Consider the following 25,272-nt stretch of genomic DNA (forward strand, 5'->3'; position numbering starts at 1 on the left):
GTCAAATTCAAACCAAAGAAGGAATTCTTGATTATTTAACATTTTAAAGAATAACAAATGCTAGATTAGATTTGTAAAATGTATCTTTATCAGACCGTATGATTTACTTAGCATAATTACCGAAAGAATAAAAATACTTTGTTTTGTAATCTAAGCAGTCCCTAGTCTTCTCCAGAAAGCTATCTAGGTCCTGGATGTCACTGATAAAACTAAAGGAAAAAATATCCATTTTTTTTCTGTTTGCCAGAACACAAAAAACTAATTAGAAGTTTCTGTTTGGGCTCTTTTGTTTCTGCTATGCAGAGCTGATAATGGGGAAAACACCCAGGAGGAGTCACGTCTGAAGACCACAGCAATTTTATGTGTTGTCAAATTATGCAGCTGTTAATTTTACATTAATTTCCTGCATTATTCAAGCAATTTTCAAATTAATGTAACCAATAACATTAATTACTTTTTTAAAATGAAGTAGTAGCAATGGAATGCTAAATCTAGGAAGTGTCTGTATTTGATACCTATTTATCTATTGCTGTCTGTCACACTACAAATATTTCTGAAAAGGTTAACACAAAGAGAGAAATGCAAAATTTATTAAACAAGTATTGGAAAACTAAATGTGTGACAAAGAAATTAATATTAATGTCATTCTCTTACTTTCTCTTAGTTTCGCCCTATATACAAATTTATTTCCCCTGTTGTTAGCTGTACACATTGATGCAAGCATCCGTTGATCATAATTTTCCATGTAGTATACAACAAATTTTTGCAAGTGCTGGACTTAAAATTATCATTTCAGATACCATTCAAATGAAAACAGGAAGGAACGTCATCAACTCTAGAAACCCTTATGCTTTCCATTGCCTTTACGCAGCTGCCTGAGAACCATGTGTACATGCAATTGTAAAACTGTACTACACATAAGAAATAGAGCTTGAAACAATTATTTCTGGTTACTTTGTTTTCTTCTTTTGAGTGTTGGCATTTATGTTGCAATCATTTTTTTTTTCTTTTGTTTCTTTTTTTTTTAACAACAGCTCTCTATACAAAATCAAATCAAATAGTATGACTTTTAGAGGGGAGGGAGATGTGAATAGGGGCAAGATAAGATACTGAGTGAAGACTGGAACATCAGTTACAGGGAAAAAATAGAAGTTAGTTACCAGTACAGTTAGTTTTTTTTTCAATAACATTTTCTTCATTGTCATATATTTGTATCATATAAGGAACAGTTTTTAAAGCTTCAGAAGGGTACAGATAATTGTAACACTATTTCTGCAACATAGTGAATGAGCCAAATACAGTTAGGGTAAGCAGCAGCATATCTGGCTTCCTATGAGATTTTGCTTTTACCCATCACTCCTCATCTCTAACACATTTATTTTTAAACGGATTAAGTTTTCCATGCATTTTGACTAGGTTATAATATTTATCACTGAGTTATAATATTTATGCTAGCAGTATGGATAGATGTTCTCCTATAAGCCTGATCCTCATGATTAGCATAAATGCTGTTATAGTTTACTGTGTATGATTTTAAAACCCTCCACGAAAACAAATAAGCAAAACTCTAACACAGAAAAAAGAGCATAATGAATCTGAGAATTCAAACAGAGCTTGTATTTTAGTTACTTACTATTTTAGTTAATTGAAGGGACTGCAAGTGTTATAAGTTTTTTTCCTGAACAGATAAACATTTTTTCCTACTTTAGAGCTGCAGCATACAGAAAGTGATACCCATTCTCTTCATTTTTCAGTAATCCAGACAGCTTCAGAAAGATTCCCTGAAGTTTGTATGACAGTATTTACAAGTAGGTTTCTTGTAATTTTGTAAGGAAAAACATTCTTAAATTTTGTTTTCCGTTTACTATGTGAACCATTTTTCAGGGGGAATTATCATTTAATTCTTTTGCTTTCTACATACTACTTTATTTCAGTTGTAACTCATCAGTGCATTTGGCAATTCTACAGCTAGTTTCTCAGTCTTGGTAATTTATGTAGATGAGAAGCAATAAAGATCTGAGAACTGACTCCCCTGTGACCCTTCTCAACACTTTACTTTCTAATCACTTTACTTTAATCAGTTCTTTATCTGTTCCCATGTTTAACCTGAATCTTTCTTGCTTTCAGTTTAAGATGAAGACTATAATTTGAGACATTATCAAAGGCTTTATGTAAATCCAAATTATGGTGCTTGTACTATTATTATCAATTTTATTCCTAATCTTCTCAAAATAAAAAGTGGATGGTTGTCAAGATCTTAATTTCTTCAAATGTCCTGTGATAGTAAGCTTTATTTTTAAACGTATTTAGGTAAGTTTTCTCTGCTTGTTTCCTTTCTATGCCATTATGTGGCAGTCTGACTGTAGACTCGCACACATATGTACTGGTTGTATTGGGATGGGCAGAGAGATGAGTAGCAGCAATTCATTTGTGGTTTCAGTATGTATAAAGCAAATTAACACTGAAATGTTAGGGATTGCAAGGGAGCTGTGTGCCTTTGGTCCTAACAGATTAGCTAAGACTGATTCTTTAGTAAGTTGAAGCAAAGAATTATAAATCTTTTCTTCTCTGATCACTGTCATTTAGGAAGTGCATTTTAAAAAAATCATGGTGCTTAAAATAAATAATTTACCTGCATAAACTCAGAAAGTTAATGAAATATTTTAGGTAAACTGATTCTCTAGCAGAATTCCGAAAGAGCAGAAAAATCTGATGGTTCTGGAGAGTACCTAAATGGATTCCTCTTCTTTACTCCTGACTGAGACATATGCATTGTATTTTTTTTTCCTTAGGAAGATAATATCTACAACTACTATTGTATTTATTTGCCTATCTTCATTTTAGGCAGTTAGGACATTCCAGATGCTCTTTTTTTTTTTTATATATACTATGTGCTATCAATATTCATTATATTTTTCATTTCTAAAACATATTCTAGACATAATCATGTTTAGAATAATATCTGACAGAATACCTATCATTTATAGTTGACAAAATATTACAAACCTTATGTGAAAACATCAAAACAATCAAGAGCTATATTTAAATATGTATTCAGACTTTTCACCCTAGTGGCTAGCATCTGATCTACCAAAAAAGGATCCTTCTGTTGGCTGCTATTACATTAGGTTGACTGTAATTAGTTCTGAGTGAGTCACTTACATTTGCCTACTTAATCTCACTGAAAGTATAAAAGAACTAAAAATAGCATTGATCAAAATTATAGAGGTGTCTTTGATAAGCTATGGATAAAATTGAAGATAATGGTTATATTTTGCTTACTTTGATTACAAGTAAGATTAAATGCAAGAGTAGACATGTTAGGTATTTGGAATAGGTGTAGAAGTCAGGATGTGATGCCATTTAAATTATTCTGATAAATTCAAAGTTAAAATTTAAAATGCAATAAAATGAATACAAATTTGTTCAAGCTTTAGGACTCATTAAGAAATTATTAGAATTGAAGTATATACAATGAAAACACCCATTCAGGCAAATATATGTTGAATTAAGGACACCAACAGTATTCAGATTTTACTGTCCCACAATCACCTACTTAGACAACCCCTGTGATGCACTCTGAAGAATAACAAAAAAAAAATACCAAAAAACCCCACTGAACTGCATATGTAATGGATCTGCATTTCAAAACCTGTCATTAAACAAAAGATTATATTTCATCTGTAGAGATAGCCAAGTTCCTTGATGTTTAATGAGGCATGACAGAAATTTTGCATTCTAAAATACATTATTAGGCTTTGCATTTTGCATTATGTAGAATTTGAGGATAGTAATACAAATTCAGAGATTCTGAAATCATCAAAACACCTCATCAAAACAACTCATCAAAACACCTAAAGACTTCTAGAAGAGCTGGGTAGTGTTTTGGATAACTCTACCATGGTAACATCATTAATTTAGCAATCTGCAGATCTACACTGGCCTTCAATTCCATGAATATTTCTTTTAAAAGAGCAATCTTAGAATGTTTGCTACCCATAATTGTATCTGTCAATCATTTTAGACAATTTAGATGTGTCAAGTTGCTTTCTGTTTACCTAGCAACACATGCCTGTGTAATATGTGTACTTGGTTTGGAATAGTCTCATTTCCTTGCAGTGAGAATGACAAAAGTCAGTATTTATAAAATAAATCTTTTCTGTTGCTATAAAATAAAGCTAAATACCTCCAAATGGAAGAACATCAATGGCAATACTATACAATGACTAAAAGACACAGCAGGCAAAAAAAAAAATTAAAAAGAAATGCAATTGAGCAAAAAGAGAAGATAGCTCTTATTAAACAGACATTCTTCCTTTTTAATTGGAAAAAAAACTCCTAAAAATGTGAGTTTCCCAGGCCATCTCTTTTTCACCATATGGTTATGTGATTTTCTATTTACTATCCTTAAGATTTTAATGCATTATTTTAGCATTCCCCCTCTGGAGAGAAGGTCTTTGTTTCTAACTGAGAATATGCATGGCTATCTACTCTCCAGTTCCATAAACAAGCAATTATCTATGAAGAAGCCATTTCAAATGATCTTTGCTTGCAGAAGAACTTGTAAGTCTAAAGGCTTACTGATTTTGATCAATAAAATCAATGGTGTTTTTAACAGCAAATTTTTAAACTTCATGAAATATACAGCCTGTGAATTCCAACACTTGTGTTTCTGTTCCTATACATTTTTGAAGGTTTACAGTATTGCATGGTTGACTAATTTTTGTTCCTTGATCCACTTGGGATAAATATAGAAAATCTCAAAATAATGTTTCTACACTGAACTAAAACACTCAGCTTTATTGTTCATATATATTTGAAGATTCAGTGTAATATTTTCTATTTTGGGAATATTAAGTAGCAAGTAAGTATGTTACTGCATTAAAAATGGTAAAAAAAAATCTGTAAATAATGAATAAAGATAGAGAACAAAAGTCATTTTAGCTAATGAACAGGTTGTAATGCTCAATGTTTTTCTAATGAAATATGGTTTTCAAGATTTCTGAACAGAAGTGAGAATTTGGAACATATCTTTTCAGGACATTCTAATTAGCACTACAGTGGTTTATGTGAAACAAAATGTTGGTTTTTTTTTCTTCTTCTTCATATTTTTCCTGTATTTCTTAGTGTTTCACATTATCAAGGGTGACATGCTGACACAGAGGAGTTGTATGAATCAGTATCTTTATAAACCCCATTTTTAGTGCAGCATAATTAATTTTCAATTAAACGGGTACTGACTTCTTAAAAGAAGTTTTCAATATAAAGTATATCTAACTGCTGTTTCATTTGGTTTATTGCCTATTTCTAAAGGCAAGACTTTTACAAGTGGTTTTAATTAGTGTAGCTGCCCTGGTTTTGCTAGGACAGAATCCCAGGTCAGCCATGGGCTGCAAGCTGTTACCTCTGAGTGAGCCAGGACATCTGATTCATCAGCTGTATCTTATACTATGAGCATCACACTCAGAATAAAAGAGGAATTTTGCTGATGGGTAGCTTCCTGATAAAGTTTCCTGCTTTGACTTTTCTTTTTGAGGATTCCCTTGATGGATATTATGACTGCATTGCTTTTGCTGGGATGAAGATGTAGCTTTATGTATCTTATATTGACATTAGCATTACTAAGACTATTTTATTAAATCTGGTTTTGTTTTGTTTCAACCTGTGGGTTTCTTGGTCCTCCTCCTTTGCTGGAGAGAGGTCATCAAGTGATAGAGTAACTGCTAGAGTTTAGCCCCAGGCATGGGCCAAATGTCAACAGCAGGAAACAAACAAAAACTTGTTCATTTCCTTTTTATTTTGTTGTTTTGTTTGGTTGGGTTTGGGGCTGTTTTTTTTCTTACACTTCCTTGTGTTTTATTTGTCAAGTACTTAGTATTTTTGTGCTGTGAAACTCTGGGAGCACCGTGAGTAAAAGCTGTGTTAGTGGCAGCAATGAAACAAGCGACCTTTCTACCAACAGGCTCCTGAAATGAAGCTTTCAGGACAGAGTGCAACATTGCTGTCATACACATATGCAGTTTTGGGAGTATTATTTCATGTTTGCTCATGGAAGACAAAAGGATATTTTCAGTTACAAGTCCTATGGTTTTGCAGTGATGAAAATAAATGAAAAACTGAAGTGAGACAGTAAATATGATGTGCTCTTATCAAAAAGCTGCATTTATGAGACTTCCACTCTATCGGGATATCCATCCAAATGCTACAACCTAAGAGGAAATAGAGTGAGATTTCTAAGAAATATGTGTTCTGTGATTATTAGAGTCATAAGAAGAATAAGAAATAAATTGAATTTATCTTCCCAGAACTTTAAGACTACATTCTTTTTTCCAGTTTCCTGAGTTTGTAAGTTAAGATTAACTTGTTTGATGCAGAAAATCTAAAACTTTTTAAAGTGGAACATTAAATATCAAATATGAATGATTAGTATATATATGTCTTAAGTCTTCCTTTATATGCACCATATGCTAAGGTGTATGCAATGTTTTTATATTGTCATAAGACCCTTGAGTCAAAAATCTGTTGACCAATCAAGACATTGTCCAATCGAAGAAATTAAAGTCAGTCCTTATCTGTCAGAACCTGAAACACAGGTACTAAGCAGGAGATGGTGGATTAATAGAGAAGGAATGAGGTACAAGAAATTGCCAGACAATTTAACTTTCTGTAGGCACTGCATAAAACAAGTACTGCAATATGCTTAGACTAATGAAGGCGTTTTGCCTGTAAATACAAAAAAAATAAGCTCAGCACTTAGGAGCTACACAATCACACCGAGTGTAATTTCTTTTAATTTTTTTTTTGCAATTCTAGGAGCATCTCCTATCTCTTAAACCCTGCTGATTACTTGATGAGAATCATAGAGATGCGCTGAGGGGAACATAATTAACATTAATCTATATATATTTAACTAACTAATGAAAGTGATCTACTTTAGCTTTGCATTCTGAGATACCACTAAAAACACCTTATCTTCTTTATAACAGGTAAATATTCCATTTCCTGACAAAGGAGCTGTAAAATACTTCAAAGGTAAGGACTTCCCTTAAAATAATACTGCAAATGATCACTCCTGGTTTATCAGAAAAGAAAATGGAGAATGGTCTGGTGGGTAGCAGAGAATTACAGATGACATTAATCAACGTAAACTTCCTGGCTGAAAAGCTGTGTTTACATATAAAAGACAAATTTTTTGCATTTCTCGTCTTAGAAAGGATAAATTTAATTTGCTAAATGCATAATAAAAGCTTCACAAGTGGAGGTATTAAAATCTTGTTATTTTTTATGATTTTGTGCAATATTAAAAGAATAATGTTAAAATACTGGAAAATTTCACATGGTTGGGTCAGGATATTTCTTTTCAATATGAAAAACTGCTATGCTTATTTTTTACTAATATGACTTCTTTTAAGAAATAGAAGTTTAACTTCAATTTCAAACATTTAACTAAATTCTGATAGGGTATTTGTTTCTAGAATACACATTTTTTTTACATTCAGTTAGGGGAATTACACAATTGTAATTGTACTGTGCCCAGAGTTTTCTTTTGTGGTACTCCATTGTTCCTAAGCTACCTCTCTTGTAGAAGTAGTTGATTGTGGATATTGTTGTGTGCCCTAAACTTGGATTTGGTATCCCACGAGAAATCAAGAGGAATAATTTATCACTCAAATAAACATATATGTTCCTACTTTCTTATTGTAACACTGAGAACTTAAAAAGCCCACCACATGTTATTTAGGCATATGCTTTAATGCATACACTGACATAAATGGGAGACCCCATCTTAATATTTAACCCTACAGTTCACCATTGTCTTTTTAAAAATATCCATCATTACTTCCTAAAACACAACTTCTGAATATTTTTGGGTATAGTTCTTTTTCCTTTGTGTATATGGAGGAGAGGGAAGTTCTGAAAAACTTTCACAACTTTCTGGGGATTGTGGCAGATGCGATCTGAGTATTGGACTTCTTATGGAACAAAAGCATGTAGGTGGAGATATTCTCAAGAGAAAATGCTAGTGGTCGGGGTGGAGTATCTATTCTCAGTAGAAAAAGCTTGAGACTAATCTCAGAATTTGCTGTATTTCCAGAAAAGGATCTGATAGACCAAGAACTGTAAGTCTGGTCTTTTATCTCAGACTGTCTGAAATACTCAGCTTTTAGCTATTATGGCTCTGCCTTTTTGGATGTTAGGTTTTTTTCAGACTTCCATTCAAAAAAAATATTTTTTTCATTGCCTAAAATCCCAGAGTCTTGTGAAATTGTATGGGAAACCAATCTCATTATAACTCAGTCTGCTACCTAACCCTACCTGTATTCTTCCATGTGCACCTGCAATCCTTTGATTCAGCAGGAAACTCCCAATTTTCATTAGTCTTTTATACTTTGGAAATTCTGAAGGAAATCATAATATTACAAAAAAGCAGACTTCTTTTATGTGTCTAGATGCATTGCCAAGTTTGTTCCCTTTTTCACTTTTTCTTTTCAGGTTTTGTCTTTACATAGTAACAAATTATCTCAATTATATTTCTTTCTCAAGTACCTCAGCCTTTAATCATGTAAAGATTTAGAAAGTGAAAACACTTCAGTGAAAGCAGGAAAAAAAACCTTAGAAGTAAGAAATATGGGACATTTACCAAAAAATGTAGTAAAATAGAGAAGGGCCAGGAGTAAAAAGAGAAGGTGCCATCCTCCAAGGTCTTATTTAAATGCCACTGAGGATGCCCAGGAGAAACATCACTAAAGGACATTAAGTATCAGAATAAGAAAGTACATGCCACATTTCTGACAGGTACAGCTAACTATGGAAAGGAAAAAAGCGCTATTCAGCATAGAAGGTGAAGGGAAGAATAAAACTAATGACATTACAATCTCTTGAGAAGCCTTGTTTTGTTTATTAAATAAGCCACTCTAGAAAGATAAGTAAGAAGAACTGCTTAGTCTGGCAGTGTTAATTGATGCTGTCCTGGGAGTTTATTGTTATGTATTACTCTTTTTGTCCTTTCATGTAAAGGTGTCAGCACATTGTACCTGACAAGATGTATTGTATAATATAAATTATTCTAATTTGGATAGAAAAAAATGCCATCAGTTCTTGCTACCCTGTATATCTAAGGCATGCTTGTAATTTATACATATTAATTCTGAAGTATCAGGCTTATTTTAATGCTCTTTCTTTAAATCGTCAGATGAAAAGCAGTTTTAAATCCATCCAGTTAAGTTTTGACACCTAGGGATGTTTCCCCATACAAATACAATGAACATGCGTATGCAGCAGTGGATGTGATAGGAAATGTGGATGTGATAACAGGAATTGAAGTTTTCAGGGCTGACATTAGGTGCCTAAACAAGTTAAACACAATCTTGCTCTCTTCCTTGAGCAAGGCTAGTATTGACAGCAGTGCTATACACCTAACTCAGGGACATGAAAGAGCAAGTATCACTTTATTCTCTCTTCCATATTGTCTCATGAGTGCATGGAATGCAACCGTGGGCATTCTATGTCTTGTAAAGGCAGTTATAGCAACTTGTTTTCTTTCCCATTTCTTCTGTAATTCTGGAGCATGCAGCTTTACAGAAATTCTAAAGCAAAATTAGTAAGTTTGATTGCAGTGACACTATTTTAATCCTTTGAGCAGTTGCTTCCAAAGAAGATAACTCCCCGTCCTTGTGAGTTCCTTCAGCATAGCAAGGCAGTTTGTAGCCTTTTCAATATATAAAATGGTAGGGGGAGGAGGAGGGAGGGAAGTAGTGGAGATTTTTCTGAACTTCTGTAAACTGAAAAATAATAAGTACTAACTTAAGTCTGTAACACTATTGAGCAGTCTACTGTATTCTGTTTTGGGTCAAACCTCTCTATAATGAACATTTCCAGTATGTCTCTTCCAGGTAAAATGTGATGGAAGTGTGTTGGGAGCTAATATTCTAAATAGTTATTTCTGACATAGCTTATTGCCTAAATATTTTCTGCCTAAAGGCATAAATATTAAGCACTAGAGCATTTCAATTACTTGTTATTTACTGCCTATGCTTTCAGAAGAATTATGTGTTCAAGCATAGACCATCCATTTTGTTTAAAACCTCATTTACCAAGCAGGTATGTTTGTAACAGGAAAAAAATATGTTTCCCACCACTGCTGTTTTTAATTGCATGACTAATTCTTTAAAACAGAATTAGTTGTTCTGTTGGGAAAGAGATAAAGGATCTGTGGTTTACTAAATAAGCATATCTTGACTTTTCCAAAGACTGAAGTGACTTGGGAGCCTAGTCTCAAGAAAAATCAATGCGAGTTAGGAGATTATGTCATTTAGCAGACAAAATGACTAAATCTTGTTCTTGTTTCTTTAGGAAGCAGAAGTTACTATTTTTTTAAAATGTAACAGCTGATTTCTCCCTCAAGGGCACAATTAATATGCATTCTACTTACTGTACTACTTAATCCTATAACTGATTGTATCAGGATCCTTGCAAGTTGTATTACTAACTATTAGATGTTTTTAAAGTATTACAAGAGAAGATCTTCTTTTTTATCTATTTTTTTGTGTGCAGAATATGAACTATTAACAAAAATGCTGGAGGGCCCACATTTAATTCTCTTTCTGTGACCAAAAAAAACTTACATTCCTATTTTCCATCCAGTAAGGAGCATAGTCATTATAAACAATTTATACCAGGCAACAATAATTTTTTCCTATCCCATTGGATCTGACTTCTAGACATGTTAAACAAGAGAAAGTATTGTTTCAGATTCAGTGGTTAAATTTGAAGAAGAGAGTTCAGGTCTACTGCCATGGGTATGGATTCAATATGTAGTTTGTGAAATGTGCACTATATGTATAAAGATTCACTGGTTAGAAGAGCGATGTGGGATTTCCCTTTACCTGTGCTTGACTATTCGATCCTATTGTAAAAGTCCAGATTTATGAAAGATCAATTGCTTCCTTTTTTGTGCTGTCCTTACATGTAGCTGCTATTTGATTTAGTGTCATCAATCCATCAGTTGAATTGTTTTATCCTGATTCATGCAGAAAGGAAAAATATTTGGGATTTGTTTGCTCTTGTTTTCTGAACTTCAGATAGTCCAGCATCATGCTAACACTGAGAACTGTATGAAAATTTGTAAATATGTAAAATAAGGCTTCTTAGTATGAAAATGTTTCTTTTGACTTTTTTTAGAACAGGAATAAATCTCAAGTCTTCTGCTACTTTTTCTTATGGTGGATTTTGGAACTTTTGGGGGCATTTTGACCATCTGTTTCAGCAAGTTAGTCTCATCTCAATTTATATAAATACTCTAATACAATTCAGATTAAAAAAAACCCTATAGGTACTGTTCTGGTGACCTCACATAGCTAACATGAAGAAAAGACAGGAATGTATTCTGACTTTTAATATTGACATTTGTCATGCCAGTGGGAAAATTAAATTTCTGCAATGCAGTGGGAAAGAACAAGCAGCAGTCTCTGTCAGTAACACAACACAGTATATGACTGGTCTTCTCGGGGTTTTGCTTACTTCATGTCTCTCTCTGTATATTTACAACCACTGTCCCTGCTGTCTTTGGGATTCTGGATGTATATGTGTTTTCATGTAGTCTTGTCTGAATCTTGTTGAGCACCCGAGTTCCAGCAAGCATTATAGAACAGGCTAGTTTGGGAATGGCTGCATATTTACAGAATCACAGAACTTTAGAGGTTGGAAGGGGTCTCCAGAGGTCAAGTCCAACCCCCCGTGCCAAGGCAGGATCACCTAGGGTAGTCTTCACAGGAATGCATCCAGGCAGGTTTTGAAAGTCTTCAGAGAAGGAGACTCCACTACCTCTCTGGGAAGCCTGTGCCAGTACCCTGTCATTCTCACTGTAAAGAAGTTTCTCCTCATGCTGAGGCGAAACCTTCTGTGTTCCAGTTTGTACCCATTGCTCCTTGTCTTATTGCTGTGGACCATTGCATCCACTTGACACCCACCCCTCAGATATTTGTATACATTGATGAGATCTCCTCTCATTCTTCTCTTGTCCAGACTAAACAGTTCCAGGTCTTTCAGTCTCTCACTGTAGGGGAGATGCTCAAGTCTCCTAGGGCATTAAAAAAAAAAAAAAAAAAAAAAAAGGCATAAAATCACTTGGCCCTTTAATAATTTTTTTCACTGAAAAGAGTTGTCAAGCTCTGGAACAAGCTGCTCTGGAAGGTATTTAAAAAATGTGTATGGATGGCATGTGGAAATATGGTTTAGTGGTGAACTTGGCAGTGTTAGGTTTGCAGATGGACTATATAATCTCAAGCATCTTTTCTAACATAATTAGTACTGGGATTCCTGTTAAATCCCATTGAATCAGGAAACTCAGAGGGAGAAAGAAATCTCAAGCCTCTCACAGAGGAACTGTATGTTGACATCCTTTCTGATCCTTCCCATCTCTTCTGTCCTTCCCATCTGGAGGTGTACAAGACCTCAAAATTTTCAGTATAGATTTCCCCCCTTGGCTGCTCCTGTACAGTGAAGGATCCTGTTTGAAATGCTCTACTCTGCTCAGTTGCGAGTGTATTTTAGAGCTTTCTATTGTTTCACAATTCCACCTTCGGGTACGCAAATTTAAGATGTCATATAATTGCTTGCACATAAGTCTGGAGAAATATGACCCTCATGTGTCTTGAGTTGTTACACAATTTGTGGACTGTAGCTGTCAGTAACCTAAACACACTCAACAATATATCAGGAATATATGGCAAGCTATGCTTATTTTATGGCACATAATTTAACAGTCTAACTGTGGACTCATTTAATGGTGTTGCATTATTCTACCTGGAAAAAAAATAAAAGTATTTGTATTATTGTTGGCTATTGCTGTGATTTAGTCCAAGTCATTTAAGGGGGTAGAATAATATGTGCAACTGGCAATGTTTATTTCTGGCACTCTCAAAAATGGCAACGAGAGTTGTTATTGCTAAAGCAGCACTGTATGGAAGTAGATATTGCTTAATAACACAGTTAATGAAGCATCTGAAACTTGCTTAGCTGCATTTCAAAACCTCTGCATTTTCCAATTTATTTCTTCAACTTCTTTTTTCAGAAGTGATCCCTTCCTTGCAGCCCCAGTTGTGAGAGGGTTAATATGTGTGCCTGAGATTTTTTATTATGAGTTTTTGACCTTTCATTTGTACTGTGTATTTCAACTGAGTAAAACAAATCAAAGATGAAAACAACCTAGCTTTGCTCTCTCTTGTGGTCAGTACCTGGAGGTCCTCTTTTCAGAGTTGCATGTCAGCTTCTGAAATTGTGTATCTCTCATTCATTGACTGTAGTGAGATTTTGCACAGACACTATGTAAGCTGTCAGGAGCATCTGGCAGGAAGAAATAGAGCCATCGTGCATATTTAAACAGGAAATAAAAAGCAAAATGAAACTTCAGTCTTTCTCTCTGAAGGGATTTTGATACATAGGGTGGAGTCCTCAACATATTGCCTAAATATGAGGTTTAGTCTAGCATTTTCATGTTGGTTTTTCTCCCTCCTTTCTTTGCTCCAAGGTTCTAATTCTGTAACACACACACAAAATGGTAGTATCAATCATTCTCACTTCTGAAGCAGTCTTTCATACATCCTGGTATCCCAGACATACTGCTTTGCAATCAATATTGGGGTTTGAGATTTGGTTATCAAAGTGCCTATAAAATTTTGCATTTCATTATAGTTTACTTCTGCAAAGGACTAATCTGTCTTGATGTATGGTATAGAGCTTCCTTCAAATAACTAATGGAAAATGTTGTACATAACACAACAGTTTTTGCAGTCTTGCTATTTTAATGAACATATTTTGATCTTGTGATCTTCAGGCTCTACTAGCTATTAGCTTTTATACAAATTTGCTTTCATTGATAAAATCTTATCACATGCAAGTTTAAAGATCACTTCTTTCCAGAAGCCTGTAGGCAATGAAGGCATAGTACACCCTCTTTTTTCATTGGCTTCCTCCATATTTTGCATCATTTATGTTCCTATTATGATCTTCAGCATTAAAATCATGAGACTTTCACAGCTGACACATCCTTTCAGGCAAATGAATATTTTTCCCCCACTTCTACACCCAGGCTCTGTCCAAAAGCTGATACTTTTTTCTTTATAAAAGTTTTCTCTGACAACATCACAAGAAGTCTCCTAAGACTAGGTTGTGTGAGTTCTCCATCAGAGTTCTGTACTAAACCTGCTGCAGCTTGTGTGAGGCCAAAAGAGCACACCCTATGCAATACAGAGAATGTATTATCTATACAAGTCTTTAAAATGTGTTCAAGTCATTATTTAGACTACTAAAGGAATTTCTATTACCTGTCCTTTCTCTAGTGCTATGTTCACCATTTCAGGGCTCCCAAGGCCCGTAGCTTCAGCCTGAGAGGAAGGGCTGTCCCCATCCCAAGTCCTCCAGCAGGAGAAGACTGATGTTCTTATTGGGGAGGTTACTTCCCTCAAGCAGGTATAATGTTTATGGCTATGATTTTTTTCTTCTCATTTTCAGGGTCTGCTTGGAGGTGTTGTCCTGTTGTTAGCATATGCTGCACCTTGTTCTTCGAGCATTAGTTTGCAATGTTCTCTGTATGTGCGCAGTGTATTTACATGAGATCTTGCTCTCTGTGTTAGCCTCAAACTGCTTTTCTTTTTTCCCCAAGGCTTTATTTCCTTAACCAGTAATTGACTATGTTTGAGTTGTCTGTAACCATCTGGTATCAGTCTCTATTTCAAAGCTTCTGCTATCATCCTGTGTCTGTATTTCTTAAGCTAGTATTTTGATTGAGAGCCTGTTGCAGGATCACGCAGTTCTGCTGTGGCTAAATTTGACAGGTTGAACTTCTTTATAAAGCTGTCTTACTCTCTGACCCTTCAGTTATGTGAGTTTTGACTTTCACTGACTATTTTGCACATTTCTGAATTACCACTTCTTTGGAACATGCTCCTGAGAAATGCAGTTAAATAAAATCCGGCCATGCTTTTTTGGAAGGTTCATGTCATCACAAGGCATTTAAGCTCCATGTTAACAAAGGAATAATCTTTCCAGTTAAAAGTACAGGGCCGTCTATTATAGAAGCACTGCTGGGAGGAAAACGTGCTGTATTTTGCACTGTGGTAATTGCACCATGGCATGTGGATTATATAGGATTATTCTTTATTCTTAAGAAGGATGTTTAAAACTAATTTCCTACATTTGTATTTTTGCACCAGAATAACTGCATTTGCATTTAAAGATCAGAAACACTTAGCTTTTCCTGCTGAAATAAGTGGAAGTTGCTGAGTGTATTCTAATAATAGCAGTAGTCTTACAATATGAAAGAATAATACAGCATAGTGGTCTGGGCTTTAATCATGATTCAGACAGCTAGTTGGTTCTGAGAATTACATAAATCACTGTTTTTTTAACCAGTATGCTATATAGAAGCAATGTTTACTACTCCCAACTACTACTACTCCCAGATGTTTGTAGGGGGCTTGTTGAGCACATCATAAGTAGAGGGCTGGGTGATAGGTTGGACTGGATGATCTTGGAGGTCTCTGACTTTGAGATGCTTGAACATGTCCAGAGAAGGGCAACGAGGCTGGTGAGAGGCCTTGAGCACAGGCCCTACGAGGAGAGGCTGAGGGAGCTGGGATTGTTTAGCCTGGAGAAGAGGAGGCTCAGGGGTGACCTTATTGCTGTCTACAACTACCTGAGGGGTGGTTGTGGCCAGGGGGAGGTTGTTCTCTCAGGTGGCCAGCACCAGAACAAGAGGACACAGCCTCAAGCTACACCAGGGGAAATTTAGGCTTGAGGTGAGGAGAAAGTTCTTCACTGAGAGAGTCATTGGCTACTGGAATGGGCTGCCCAGGAATGTGGTGGAGTTTCTGTCCCTGGAGCTGTTCAAGGCAGGATTGGACGTGGCACTTGGTCTAGCCTTGAGCTCTGTGGTAACAGGTTGGATGATCTATGAGGTCTCTTCCAACCTTGGTGATACTGTGATTCTATGATTCTATGTTGAGCTAAAATGGTGTATACATCACTATGGTGTATACATCACTGTGTAAGGTGTAAGGATACTATCTACAGATGGGACTGACAGGAAAGCTTCTATAGTGTAGTTGAAGATAAAGATAGGGGGGGAAAAAAGACCATCACTATTTTATCTGTTCAGGGTCATAGGAGCAAATAGAAATCCTAGCATAAATGTACTTTCTAAGTTGTTCTGAAGTAATGGAGAACTTTATTCTTGCTTCTTTGTGTGAATTTTATCAAGTAACTGATAAAGATTAATATGCTTTTAACAGTGGGAATAACACAAGAACTAGTTAAAAATAAAAAGCATACTTCTTGGCATTTTAATTTCAGATACATAACAGAGGGGCTTTTGAAATCTTTTTTAACCAACATAAGTTTAACTTAAGCATTTTCAGGAATACTAAAAGAAAGTTACTCAATAATCTTAATAATTTCAAATTGTTGTAGACAAGTTGGAAATAGGCAAACACACTTGATTTATAGTCAATGCTAAGCAAAATGTGTAATCTTTAATGTCTGCATTCTATATTTTTTATGCACTTTTTAAAATATATGATAAAGGAAGCTGTTGTAATAATCTCTTAGGGGTAGGAAAAGTCTGGAAAATACTGAGGATATATGCAAGCGTATCATCCATGGCCAGTAAAAAATTCAACTCTCCACCTAACTTGCATTCTTATTCTTTTCACTGCTATATCACAATGACTGTTAATTCCTTTATGTTGCCTCATTAACCATATTTTTTCAGTATATTTCAATTCACTTCCATCCTGATAGTGAATGGCAAAGATTTATTTTCCGTAGATGTGAAATAATATTTTTACATAGCGTCATTGCACCATAAAATACAATGGGTTTTATCACCCAGTACTTCTTGAGAAGTGTTTTTCAATGACTGAGGATGTGAAGAGAAATTTATCTAAAGCTATGAGGTTTAATACTTAAAAGAAACAAAGGATCTGGAATTTGCCCAGATATTGGGCATAAACATAGTGGATTAACACGTTACAGAGAGTAGAATTTGCTCGAAAGCCTGAATTTATACCTCATTACCGTAATGTTCCTCATTCTGTTGTCAGCTTGGGGCACAAGGTTGATAATCACAATGTCTACTTCCTGCAGGGGTTGCAAATGCAATTACAGATTCTCAGTGAACTGATTCACCCTGTTTAAGCCCAGTGAAAACTTATTATGTAGGGCAGCAAGTGATACGATTCTGGGCCTCTTGACGAACACAAATATTCTGCATAGGGTTTAGTAAGATTGAGGTGAACAATTTTTTAGTTGTTACTGCTGACTAAAGTAAAAGACTAAGGAAATTGCCAGTCACACAAGTGAACAACGTTTAATTTTCCTGGATACATAAAAATTAAGCTGGAAATGGATTGATGTTAAATAAAAGTAATTTTAAACAGCCTTTTTTTCCCCATAATTAAGTCAAAATAAGGAGAAAAATACAAATAGTGTGACTTCAGGATATTAAATACTCAGTGCATGTTAATTAATTTTTGTTTGAGCTGGTTTTTTTTTTCTTTAGGTAAATGTCTAATAGCAGAGAAATATTTCAGCCATCTCCAACTACATTCCTAACTTAAGAACTGATTAACAAATCTGTGCATTCTATATGCCTACATTTAAAAATAATCTCTTAGATTCATTGTTGTTGGGATTTGAGTTTTTTTTTTTTATTTTATTTCTCATTGCCATATATGAAAAGTAAAGTATCAATTTTTATTTTTCAGTGTCTTTACTGGGGCCTCTAATAAAGTAAAATTTGTAGTTTTAAAGAACTTTTTTGTCCTGTGAATGTTTCAAAATTACTTTCTGTGTATATGTAAAGTGGTTTGGTTTTTTTTCCAACAGTTACATGTCTCTTTGTATCACTTAGTGACATTTTAACCCATGTAGTTGTGGGGGCAAGTCATGTCCACTCTAATACAGGTATGACATATACTATGTTTTTTAATGAGACATATATGGTATCATGTCGAGGTTTTCAGTTTACAGAATCAAAGTCGCAGAACAGTTGAGGTTAGAAGGAACATCTTGAGATTGTCTACTTGGAACTCCTTTCTCAAATCAGGATCAACTACATCAGGTTACTTGGGAGCACTTCCAGTCTGGCTTTAGATACTCTTGAGGATACACTCTTGGCAACCAACCTGTCTCAATGCTTGTTCAACCTCCTAGAAAAAAAATCTTTTTTCTCTTGTTTAAATGGAGTTTTCTATTCATTGCCTCATTACAGGAGACAGTGTGGAAAGCAAAATGACTTGCTGAAGCCTTACTAAAGTTAAGATATCCATGGTTCTCCCTTCATCCACTGAGTCAGTAATATTATAGTAAACTGTCATGTTGGTCAAGCATGATTTCCCCTTCTTAAATCCACGCTGGCTTGGATTTCTTACCTTCCTGCCCTTCAAGTGTTTGGATATGATTTCAAGGGTTATTTGTTCCAACATGACCCTTTGAACTGAATTGAGTCTGACTAGCCCATGCTTCCCTAGATCCTCCTTTTTGTCCTTCTTAAAGACAGGAATGACATTTCCATTCTCCCACTCCTTGGCATTGTTCTCTAATCACCACACCCTTTCAAAGAAAATAAAATTTTAAAAAATCTGCCATCTCTCTCTACACTGATGAGAGCATACAATTAGGTTCCCTGAATTTCTGTATGCCCAGTAGTTTGTGTTTCCCAACATGATACTTCTCTACTGGGGGTGAATCTTTATTGCTCCAGACTTATCCACTGGTTTCAGGGGGATTAAATTTCTGAAGGTAGTCCTTACTAGTAAATTCAAGGAAGAACACATTGATCTTTTCCTTATCTTCATCAGCATTGTGATCCATTTGACAGTAGGTCCACATTTTCCTGAATCTTTTGTTGCTAATACACCTACAGAAGTCCAAGTAGTCGCACTTTATTGAGTTGATTCAAGAGCTACTTGTTGATCCATGCAGGCTTCCTATCACTGTTTGATTTCTTGCTCATCAGGATGAGACATTCTTGAGCCTGGAGAAAGTGATACTGGAAAGCTAATTAGCTTGCCTGGACTCCTTTCTAGTGTTATCCCGTGACATTCTACCAAGCAGGTCCCAGAAGAGGCCATAATTTGCTGGAGTCCTGGGAGACCTTTTGTCTTGTCTGTTCCCCTCAAGATCCTGCCAAGGCTGCACCTGACTTTCACATTCCTAACCAGTTCTTCTGTGTATGAGGTCCAGCAGGGTGTCTCCAATACGATTTCTATGCATATAAGCTGAAATAGAGAATTCTGCATGTGCTAGAAGTCTAGAATTCCAGATTCCAGTCTTGAAGTTTGGAAGGCAATTTTATTGGTTATTGGTCATACTGAAAATAAAGTCAGATTAGATGCCTTTTGTGGAAGCTATTCATGGAGATAAAAAGGCCATAGATCTCTAACTGATGTAACGATCAAAGCATGGAAAATTAGGAGATTTGAGTGTAATATTCATATATAGGTAGCTATGACTGTTAGAAATTAATCATAAAATCATATACAATAGGTATGTATCTGAAAAAAAAATACACACACAACAAAATTACATTTGGTGATTTTGAAGTAAGTCAAATCTTTTTTTTACATTGCCTTACCTGTGTATCATTGGTTTAAAATGATGGATAGTATTATGAAGCAGAGTTGTTCTTTTCTTATGGTGGAAGTCTGCCAAATTCTATACTGACTATTTTTTTTTTAGTTTGTCACTCCATCTCCAGCTTTCTTCAAAATAACAAACAGAGTCATAGGTTTCTGAGATGCTAATAAAATACGCAATACTTGGCGTTCCTTGTGTTGGATTTGCATCAGCAGTTAATTAACAAACACAATTCCCGTAGCTCTTTTGCTATGTTTGATCTCCATGTGCGAAGATACTTGACAAGATAGGTGTTATACCTAGCTTGATTTTTTTTTTAATCAAAAACATTAATTCTAGTGTCAGTTTACTCAAAACACAAGGGTGGAGGAGACTCCAATATTTGCTAAGACAAAAATGTTATTGGAAAGTGATTATTTTCCAAGCTTTTTCAGTTGGATACTACAATCAGTGGAGGCTTTAAAATAAATAAGCAAGAGAGCAGCAAAACATCTGTGTTGAAATGCACTAATGCCTTGAGCCAGTATGAATTTCACTGGGAAAAATCATAAAGCTATTTCATATTCTAGCTATAATTAGTAAACAAGATCTACTCCTAGACCTTCCCAAACCAAACCCTAAATACTCACTGGTGTGACAGAATATTAGCTAGGAATGAAAAGAAAATATATCCATGTATTTCCTACTTCCAGGTTTACAATTTGATTGTGCTCTGACCTCTAATCTGTGGAAATTATTTAAATTGCTGATTGGCACATAGGTGCTATCAGTTTTCATGGCATAACGTTCCGATCAGTATTAAAGGTAGACTAAACCAGAAAGATTTAAAGGAAATAGTTTTCTTCTTTATATTTGAATTGTGATGTCTTCAAGCAAAACATTTAGAGGTTTAGAAATTTTGTCATAATCTTTTACAGCAGTAGCAAAGATTGATAAGGCTACTACGCCTCAGTTTAACTTTGATATTTGCATTTAATATGATGGGAAAAATAACAGCTGTTGCAAGAAGTCTCTTTTGTTAGCAGAATCCACAGTAGTAACCAAAAATTATGGACTTGGAAACAGCCTTAAAAGTGAGTTTGTTCACACTGTTTATGAATCCCCAGTTTGTATTCCATTCTTTGGTTTTTATGAGTGTAAATTATGGATCTTTATTTCCTCCTATTTAGAGCAAGAAGAAATATAGAAAGGAGTAGTACTATTTGCATCTGTATGTAATTTCAGAACTGTATATGTCGGATTTGGGAATATTTTCAGTTGCCCTGAGATTGGTTTGTTGGTTTTGTTTTTTGTTTGTTTGTTGTTGGGGTTTTTTTGTGGTTTCTCTGTGTGTGTGTGTGTGTGTGTGTGTGTGTTTTAAACTCCAGTACTTCAACAACTCTTAGGAGTAATACTCCTCAGACTTTATTTCTGTGACGTATCTATTATGTCAATTTAGGCATGAAACATATGGGCTTTTTTAATTCACAATTACTTACAGATCTGTTTACAGATAAAAAGCTATCATGAGCACAGTCAGAATAAAAACATCAGAGAGGTCGTTCAAAGTCATCTGATGTACAGTATCCAAAATAAGTCATTTATAAAAGTGCCTACTGCAATTCTTTTTCCCTGGTCATCATTACACACACACACCCCATGCGTGATCTGCAAGACAGAGCTAAGTTCTTCAGTTTTTGCAAGATGTAGCCTATACCAGCTCTATTATAGGAATATCTTCCTGCAAGATGTAGATGAGTAGAATAAGTAGGATTCAAACTGAAAAAAAAAAAAAAAAAACAACACCAAAATAGATGCTTAAAATACTTTCTCTACATGCTTATATCTTCAGAAATAAAGGAATATTTATGGGAATTAAGTGGTGTGCACATTACATTTTAAGCAGTATTGTTCAACAAATGCACAATGTGTTACACAGAGCAGCATATTGCCAAGACCTTTTATCAGTCTGTTTTCCTAATGGAATGCCCTTACTGTATTGATTCAGCCAAACTCAAATGAACTGAAGGTAAGTCTGCCAACCTTCTCATTTAACATTGCACTCTTACTACATAATGAACAGCAAAATATAGTAAATATCGAAGAGAGTGACCTAATCTCTTTGAATTTGAAATTTAAATGGATCTACAGGCTTGTCAGCATTTAAACAGTCTAGTGGGATCTTAATGCCACTTCTGAGGAAGTGTCCACATCCATGTAATCTCTCGAATGGAATACTGGAGTAAATGCAATTAGGACTGTGAGTGGTCTTCACCTGTGAATTTCACTTTCTATTTAAATAATGTGAATTTACTGAGAAGCCTATTTGTCTACAACTGATATGTGAGGCTTAGAAAATGCTTTGCTTGGAACAGTTCTAACTTTTTTTTACTTAACAACTGTTTTGATCAAGATTATTTACCAGGTAGCCAATATTTTGAGTAAATCCCATTCTTATTTTTGTATTTTTACTGACCAAACTTTCTTGGCGAAAGAGAATAATGTGTATGTAAAGAATTTAGCTTGGGAAGTGTCAGTAGCGTGTTAATGTGACAGGTAATGAGGCAATTTGACAGAATGGCAGAAACTAATTGAACTCGGATCACATTAATATAGCTAATATAGGTTTTTCAGCTGAGGCTGTGTCTTCTAAAATGAACAGTGGAATTACGTAAGACAATATGACATGTACAATTTTAATTGGAATCTCTAATTTAAAATATTTTAAGCATGTTTAGAGTAATTTGTGAATCTACACAGACACTTTTATCCTATTAATTCTCTTCAGTGGATTGTATAATGACTCACTGTCAAAGATATAAATTGCAAAAGTCTCCGCACATATAAATATTCAAGCAACTTTTAAAGAGAAGAGGTTTAGCTGTAGTAGAACGTCTCACAACTGCACACTAGTGTATAAAATTAAGATGGAATTTTCAGAGGTAGATGTTAAAATCTGTTAGCATTGTTTAAAATACTGCGTAATTTAGAAAACAGACTTGATTTGGCCCCACAAAAAAAGCAAGACTGTAAAAAAACCCAAAGCAAACCAATGACAACACATATTTTGTGCTACTATGCAATTAGTCTGAAACAAAAAGTTATCTTGTGGAAAGCAACCATGCTACTCTAGTAAAAAGTAAATATTTCTTAATCCTTTATATATCTTAGCATTTCCAGGTTTAAAACAATGCTATTTCTTCATAGTTATTTCATTTTGTTTAAAACCATAAGGAAATACATTGGTTCCAAAATGAAGGGATTTTAACAAATTAATTATCATTCATTAATTAGCGTAATCCCTTACAATATTTACTAAACCGGAAATATTTAAATTCTTACTGTAATCCATCCCCATCTTAATCAATTCCTGCTGAAAGTAAATTTTTGAGCCCTATGTGGAAACTCAGGCATTTGTAATATAAAGATGGCGTGTCAAATTTATAATTAAATAACTCTCATGTACAGAATCATCTCTTCTCTCAACCACGTAACACTTTGAAGCTGGGAAAACAAAAGTGACTTTTTAATCATTTTCTGGATAGAATCAATTTAGGACAAAATTCAATGAAAGTTGTCACATATTTCTAATATTTTTGTACACCTTCTTAACACCAGAGGAACACATCATTAATTATATCTCGATTTAATCTGACTGTTTTCCACTTCAAAGAAAAAAATTAGCAAATTTAGAATATGTAAAACCAATTTATGGACATATGTTAACAGCACAGAGAAACTTTCTGGACTTGTTTTGATTAGCTTCCTTTGACAATTTTTCAATAACTCTTTTACTAGTGAGTGCTACTAGGAATAACTGATACCTGCTTTCATGATTGTCCTTTAGTAAATTTGCATGGTTGACTATGAGGGCTTGAATGGCATGGTCACTGGAAGTCTGCTTAAAAACACTGACAACTGGAATGATTATCTTGAATCTTCAGATAACTCTGTGAGAATAATTGCAAAAGAAATGCAGGTCATTACATAATGGTTCCCCAGAAGCTGCTGGAGCTTATATGATCAATAATCTGTCATGAAAAATGTAATTCAATATATTTTACTGAAAGACTGGACAAATCAAGCTTACTGTACTCTAGTGTATTTTCAGACATGTTATCTGCCTTCCTCTTTAAAACTTTAAATTATTAATGATTTAATAATATTATAATATTCTGAGTTGGCATTTGTACTCTTTTGAATTAGTACTCTAAAGAACTCACGATGGTAACTAAAATAGCTAAATTAAAACATTGTGGGATAAAGTTTATAACTTCTTGGCATGGAATTATATCTCCTGGTTCAGAACTTCAGTTGCCACCATAAATTTAATTCAGTTTTCCAGTAGTACTTACAAATTGGTTTTTGGCCATTTATTCTGATAACTGAATGTTTCAGATTATTCTATTTAGAAAGTTTTGCTATTTCTGGATTTAGTATTTGATTTTTTTTAATTGTAAGAGATTTTAAAATTAACAGTAGTTTTAAAATGGAAATTTTGTCAGTAAGATAGACATAGTGATCACTGTCACCTATATGGCTTTTGTGCTGAAAATAAGTATATGTAAAAATTGCTATTTTTGCATTTATTTCATACTTCTTACACCCATTTCACCAGTATACCTGTAAAGTTTTGTATATATCTGACTTCTAAAATCAGTTGTATTAAGGATACAAATTTTCAAATCAATAATGTAGTTAAACCTTGTCTGTACAACCAGTACGCCAGTCACAAAGTAATGGATATGATTTGCTGAACTCTTATTCTTCGAGGTTTAGTAATTCTGATGTGATTTCACAATTTTAACTAAAGTGTTTTAACTAGATATGTTTACTCACAGCATAAATGCTTGTAAGGTTGTAGACTAGTACTGCAGCTCATTAGTTTGCAATATGAAGGCACTGGCTTTGCAGCTAAGTAATTTTATGTTAGAAACCATAAACTGTGTCCAGTGAAAGATGATTTGTGTCAGCTGAAAATGTAGCCTGAAGCAACACTTGGTAGGTTATTAGTTTAGTTATTGCAGCCTTGAAGTCTATGTTAGCAAGCTGAGGGTAAAGATGTCAAGAGCACAGTTGAGACTGAACACTAATGCTTCCTAGGATCAACAGAAAACTGTTCCATGTATCTTTCTTCTGAAGTTCATCAACTGAAATTGAAGTCATAGTAACTGTGGGTTAAAGTACCAGTAATTTCTAGGAAAAAAAATTGCTTTTCTTATGTGACTTCCATAACTAGGAATTTGAATGCAAAATTTATTGCCCCTCAAAGATCCAAGGATGTGAAAAGTTGTATTTGTCATTGTAATCTGTTTTAAAAATCAATGCCAATGTTTACATACTGGTAATTAATGCCAGTATTTACATACTGGTAGCACTGCATATTGTTAATTCTTTAGTACATTATTGTTACAGTAAACAGTACTTACCTCTTCTCAAAGGAGGTGATGTCTCTAATCACTAATACCTGTACTGAACTGCAGCTTCCTAACTATGGTTGTAGGCAGAAGCACAGAATTTGAGAGGGTTGATGTTGGGTAGGGCATCTGCACCTGCTCATGCAGGGTCACATAGAGCTGGTTGACCAGGACCATGCCCAAGGATGGGGACTCAGCATCACCCCTGCACTAGTACTCAGTCAGTAGATTAATACAGCTG

General features: G+C 34.7%; 1 protein-coding gene across 1 annotated transcript in view; it reads left to right on the forward strand.

The window, feature by feature from the left end:
- Window positions 1-25,272, forward strand: part of TENM3 (teneurin transmembrane protein 3) — a 1,288,622-nt gene that overhangs the window by 171,260 nt on the left and 1,092,090 nt on the right. The window contains exon 3 of the mRNA XM_064148897.1: window positions 6,987-7,032. The gene's annotated coding sequence lies outside the window, so the exon portion shown is untranslated. The remainder of the gene's footprint in view (window positions 1-6,986; window positions 7,033-25,272) is intronic.

The sequence above is a fragment of the Pogoniulus pusillus genome, chromosome 9, assembly GCF_015220805.1.
Source record: "Pogoniulus pusillus isolate bPogPus1 chromosome 9, bPogPus1.pri, whole genome shotgun sequence".
Lineage (NCBI taxonomy): Eukaryota > Metazoa > Chordata > Aves > Piciformes > Lybiidae > Pogoniulus > Pogoniulus pusillus.